The following is a 6,446-nucleotide window of genomic DNA, read 5'->3' as shown; positions in this document are numbered from 1 at the left end:
TTGGTTGGCAGTGGATGTGGAAGAGTCAAAAATGTACTTCTGAGTGAGGAAAGTTCGTAAGATTCTAGCTGGTGGAAAGATCTCCAGAGCATAACTTTTAAGTTTTCATTGTACAAGATAGGGGTCACTAACAATTTGTGGACCAGGAGTTGGGTATGGAAATCAGCCAGTAGTAGCACCAATTATAAACTGAAACAAGGTATGATCTTGAAGACAGGTGGTTTGCACAATCAGTGCTAAAAATAGCATAGAACACAAGGTTAACAGTCAGCAAAAGTATATAGCTCATGATTGGTTGATGAGAAATTAATGTATCATATTACCTTAAGGTTAATTTACAACTTGGAATGTTTTTAGGACTGATCTATATTAGGCTAACCTAAGCGATCAGTTTCTGTATACCTGACTACTACAGAAGCTTACAGTAATCGAGGCTTGGTAGGCTAACGGCATTTATTGGTTAGGTTGAGGATGTTGGAGCAGCCGCCAATGTTATGTTAGGCTAGGCTCATTTGCTTAGCCAACCACCAAACTTATCCATATTTTAAGGAAACATGCACTGCTGTAGCAGCAGCTAGTTTGTGGGCAACTTGGCTAACAAATTCATCCAGAATTGTGAGACGGGCAGTTAACTGGGAATTTGATTAATAAATTACAATTACAAGACTAGTGAAGGTGACAAGCTATAACGGGGTGACATCCTTCATCTTTAAAAACAACCATTTTTGGTCATTTTTCTTTTACTGCATATAATAGATCAAAATAACTAGGAATGAGATTCTCAAGTTCAAATTAAAGAATTTTAATGTTACTAATGGATAATTGGATGTCTACTGAATAGGTCTGATTGCTCCATGAGTGATGTGCTTTGGTTTGAAATACTTTATGTAAAATAATTCAAGCTTTTGTCTTCTTGAGAACATGTGTAGTGAACTGATGGAGCACAATGGATCTCAGTATCTTAAACCAAAATTAAAACAGTCATTCTGGACCTGTTGTCATTTCTTTAGTGGTAGACAACTTTACCTTAATCTTTTCAGTCAAGGATGTAAATGTTTTAGATCTGTGCATGAACTGCTGATTACTGCTCAGAGAGCTAAGGGTTACTCAAAAACTTCTAGGAGATATTAGTAACAGAAGATATGTTTGCAGATTCCATCTATTACTAAGATCAGGTGATCATTCTATTATTGTCCTTGTTTAGTTATGTGACCAGCTCTGGAAGGTTTGATACATGCTAATTGTTGATCTTTCTGCTGTGGTCATAGCAAGAAGCTTAAAGATATGTTGCTTACCATTTCAAACCACATTCTGCAAGAAACCAGTAAAGTGTGTAAAATTTCATAACCAGATTGATGGGATTATCCTCCAGTTATCTAAAGCTGGCCTGGGTTGCCCATCTAAAACATCAGGTTGAGTGGTTGTAAGATCTTTCCAGAGTCACAGGCATCATGATGATATTCTGTGATGGGTAAGACTTTAATCTCAAGCTGGTTTGTCCTTTTTTTTCACCAGAAATCATAGATGCTGGAGGATATATAGTAATGTCCCACACAGGTGGATTTTACAGCAATAGGTGCATTGAGAGTTGCTTTCATCTGGCTAAAAGGTTATTGTTGGTGTCGTGGAAAAGTACTCTGGTAATAGCTACAGCTAAAATTCCCACTACCAGCTGTACTCTGATAAAAGTGGGCAGTCATCTACAATTGGTGCCACAGAGTAGATGCCTCCCCCTTTGCTACCAGTTTTACTTCGTTATAAATTCGCTATCTTCACTTTAAGAGCAATGGGTTCATGTGTCATTTCCTGACCTCCTTGCACTTATTAACCTCAAGGGTGGAAAAGTCTCATTTTAACAAAACTGCATTTCCAAAGTGGGATCTCTCTCAGGTACGTACAGTACCATATAGTTGTATATGAACTTGTGATGAACATGAAATAGGAACCTTATCATTGAGTTTTAATGTCAAGATTATACTGTGTGGTCTTTACTTCAGTAAGGCATAAATGGTGCCACCTTAACTTATACTATTTCATTTCATATGTTAACCTGAAAAACTACAAACCACATTTCACAAAGGTCTTTTATAAATGTAATTATCCATCCCAGACATGCATTATTTGACCTTTGCAATCAGTATATTTTTGCTGTGTATTGTTAAAATAGCTATTGAGAACACCAAATCATATTTGCAATCTCTCAGAAGTCAAAGTAACCGAGTCATTTTAGAAGTTTGAAAGCCCTATGTGATTTACTGTTTACTGTACTGTCAATTCAGTGTTTCCCAGCTGTATTTGTTGTCTTTAATTTTAGCCTACTCCTAAATTATCAAGTTTTGGAATACAGTTAAGATACAATGTGTCAAGGCTCTTGCCTGCATCTGTAGCAGCTTTTTAGGTGTCAAATGTCTGTTTAATGGGACTCAATTACCAGCCTTTAGGTAGGACACTAAAATATTCATGAATTTCCTCTTTACGACATGGAAAATGGTAGGCATTTACTTTCCTAACATACAAACGTGTTTTATTTGGATACATTTAATACCATATATTTGAACACTAACAGTGCAAGAATAATTTGTTGAGGTGATTAAGACATTCACTCTTCCAACGTTAACTACCAAAGCTAGCCTCGCAGTAGTTTGCCAGTGTGGGATGAGCTTTGTCTGCATGTAACAAAAATTAATGTAAAAGGGTTTTGAGTTTACAGTCATTAGTCTTAAAATTTAGTATTTCACACTTTTCATTGTTTCTAGTTATTCCATTATTAATGCTAAATAGTAATAATAGGAATGTTCCATAGTCACAATATGTTATTAAAGCTTCTGTTGTCAGTTACTTCTCTGTTACCTATTTGCAAGTGTTTAATGTGTGTTGTACATGTGATATTGAATTCTGAATCAGGTGTTCAGGTATTGCCTTTTAATTTGGAAGATTTCTGTATTGTATCCAGCACATTTCACAACTTACATTTCTTTAACCTAGGTGTGTCTAAGCCAATACAGGAAAGGGAAAATCTGGCATAAAATGGTAATGATGATGGTGAATGGTGACTAGTTGTGTAATCCAGCATCTGTATGAAGGGGTAAAATTAGCTCAGATGCACAATGAAATTTGTCTTATTTTATATTAAAGCCATAGCAATGATATGATACCACATTCTGATTTATTTTGTGTAAAATTGTACCTTTAATTATAAATCATACTTTTCAGTCATCCATTTAGTGGAAGACTTGTAAAGATTATATAAAGTGTATTATTTTTATTGTTAGTGTTATTCAGTAATATCCTTCTTCATTATAAATAACAGCTGCTTAGTTCTCTCATGATACTGCAATACTGTACTACTTTTCAGTATTGTATAGTTCAAGGTTTGTTCAAAAAAGTTTTGATGGGTCATATTCTTTGCATGATAAAGTTTTTAATTTAAAAAGGAAAATATGAAATTTCATTAAGCAAAATTTTTTAATATAGTGTAAACCCATATATTTATTTTAGCCTCAATTCGTGGGCCTTTAAAAAACCAGACACTTCATTCTCAGATCGAAAGAAAAAATCATTCGCTGGTTGACTCACAGTAACATGCGTTCACACCCTAATTCCTTTTTCTGTTTGGAGAGAACCGTAATAATCTTATAGTTCAGGTTTTATTATGAGAAATGAACATGACAGAGGCAAAAATATAACTGTAGTGAATGATGGCTTTGAATTAAGTTTTATGAAAAAATCTGATGTGTTCGATTTAAAAACTAATAATTTACAACAGCCTGAATCACAATTTAGGAGGGAGGATTGAGATGCTGAAGAAACCTCAGAATTAGCCAAGTGGAACTTGGCTCTAATCAAAAGCTCATAGGCTTAGAATTAGAAAAGAGTCCAATACAGGATGTTGAGGCACGTTAAACTAAGGTGTACTGTACTGTAGTAAAGTACTTGACTCACAAAGTGTTGGGGGTTGTCATTTCCTAACAGCTCCTGACATGAAGTATAGCCAGCAGGAAAGGTCATGACCATGCTAAGGGACAGATATCTGCCCATCTGAAACTGAATTTGGAATGCCATCATCATCTGATGTTCACAGACTTATCCATCCAAGTATTGACTATAATCATTGTTGCCAAGCTTCAATGATAGGACAAGAATTTGTATTTTCAATACTGTAATACCACTGACTTATTGCTGTTACTGTGCCAAAAGGATCCACAAGGCAGAGTCAGTGTCAGTTGGTTACTATATAAAATTCGTTATCTTGAGTGATTGTCAAATTTTGAACTAAAGATGTATATCATTTATCAAAACAAAACTTTGAAAGGAATTTGCCACACTTTAACATTTTCTGTTTATCTATGACCAAATGTTGAAGAGTTGCAGTATGTTGATTGACTGACTGATTATGAAATTTAGGTTTTGAAGACCAAGCACTGGAATCAATCAGGATTATTCAGCGTCATAATGATGGTGAAATATATAAATTAATATGACTGATTATGAATAGGCGAGTGATGACATACTAGTAAAATTCAGTGTTAAAAATGAAGAATAATATTAGATGAAACCAACAAAAAATAAATATATACAGTATTGAACATTTATATTTAAAATAATATACTTAGTAATATAAAATATGACTAAAATCTTTATTAAATATACTAAGATCTTATCTCACTAAAATAACCAGATTCTTTCAGATAACCCATAAGGTTATCTACCTCAATGTCATTTAAAATTTCTAAAATAGTCTTCCCAGTTATTAAGTGCTTTTCCCTAAGGCCATTAAATTTAGGACAGTGTGTAAAGTCCCCCGCTCAATGCGTTCTCTGTAATTAACATCCTGTTTCCTGCGGTGCCTTCACATTCGACCAAAGGTCGGACGAATACAAATTATCATTATTATGAATTGTATATTTTATTGCCTGTTCAAGTAACCATGCATTATATGTAACAGAGTATTTTTATACCAGACCAGACATTGTTAATCGCTATGTTTTTTGTATGTACCTGTCCTGTTTTTGTAGAGAAATAGTTTGACCTCAGGTCACCTGTAAATCTTTATACCCGCAGTCTCTGCATTATACACAGACATCCACATGCCGCTTTATAAGCAGGTCGCTTCATCAATAAACCAGCAGTACTTGTCTTCCTGCTCATTATTTCGCACCTCTCTCACAGTGGTGACCCCGGCAGTGGTTCCCGGAAGCCATTAACGGACCCAAACGGCGACTTAGTCTTGGCCCGGTGAACCAATCCATGCCCCTAACGGACTAACTACAGCGCTCTAACAAAGTGTTCGGGCGTTACTGACCCTCATCGGCAGGTCACCAGCGTCATTAGCGGACCCACATGGCACGCTCCCAAGCATGTATTGACGCGAATGTTCCCTCACACTCCAAGTGAGAGTGTGGAATGAGCATGGACGCAGACATTCCCAACCACATACAAATTACTGCAAGCTTCTGGAGGCAGACGTCTCCCACACGCTCCTCCACGCCGGTACCTGCACCCTGCATGATGACCCCCCTGACGGACCAACCAAAGGCGGCCCTCAGCATAAGGCTGCCACCATTCACCCATCAAAACGCAGCGTCCTGGTTCTACAGGGTTGAGGGGCAATTCAGGGTAGCAGGCCTAACCGACGAGGTGTTGAAGGCGGACATTGCCATCAACGCCCTCCCGGAGCAGATATGCAAGAAGATCGCCCCATGGGTAATGTCGACGTAGAGCCCCGCTACCTTCCAGGAGTTAAAAGCCACTCTTGTCGAGACCTGCTCCCTGCTGGTCTCCGAGAGAGCTGCCCGCGCCCTCAACCTCGCCCTCAACCCCCGGCAGGAGGGAAACTTCTAGGAAACGTGGCATGCCCTCCAGGACCTCCTCCTCCTCCCCGAGACTGACAGCAGTGGCAGGTGCAAATAGATCAGCTTGTCGAGGGAGATCTTCCTGCGGCAGCTGCTACCAGAGGTCCATGGGCAGATTACAAAGGCATACACCCTGCCGGTCGAGGAGCTGGTCAGGGTGGCACAGCAGCTGACAGACTCCACGAAGGCGGCAAAGCAGGTGTCCACGCCAGCACACCCCATCAACTGCCTCCAGCCGGAGGACCCCAACACAGAGGGCATCAATGTCGTCGCCCAGAGGAAGCCACCCCACCAGCAGAAGAGGGAGAGGCCGTGGCTTTGCTATTACCACCAGAGGTTCGGGAAAGCTGCCCGGCATTGCGAAGCCCCCCTGCCTTTTCTTCCCTTCAAAACAACGGGGGAGGTGGCGGCCACCCACACAGGCCGCCATGGCAGCAGCAACTGAAGTACCCAGGGGCCCTGCACCAGTAGGCCTTTACGTCCGCGACACCATCTCCGGCAGGATGATGTTGATCGACACTGGAGCCATGCGGTCTGTGTTCCCGCCTTCCAGAGAGGGTCCAAGCTGTTCGACTCATCCTGCAGAATCCTGTC

This window comes from Macrobrachium rosenbergii, chromosome 12, assembly GCF_040412425.1.
Source record: "Macrobrachium rosenbergii isolate ZJJX-2024 chromosome 12, ASM4041242v1, whole genome shotgun sequence".
In the NCBI taxonomy this organism is placed as follows: domain Eukaryota; kingdom Metazoa; phylum Arthropoda; class Malacostraca; order Decapoda; family Palaemonidae; genus Macrobrachium; species Macrobrachium rosenbergii.
This window is presented reverse-complemented; position numbering follows the sequence as displayed.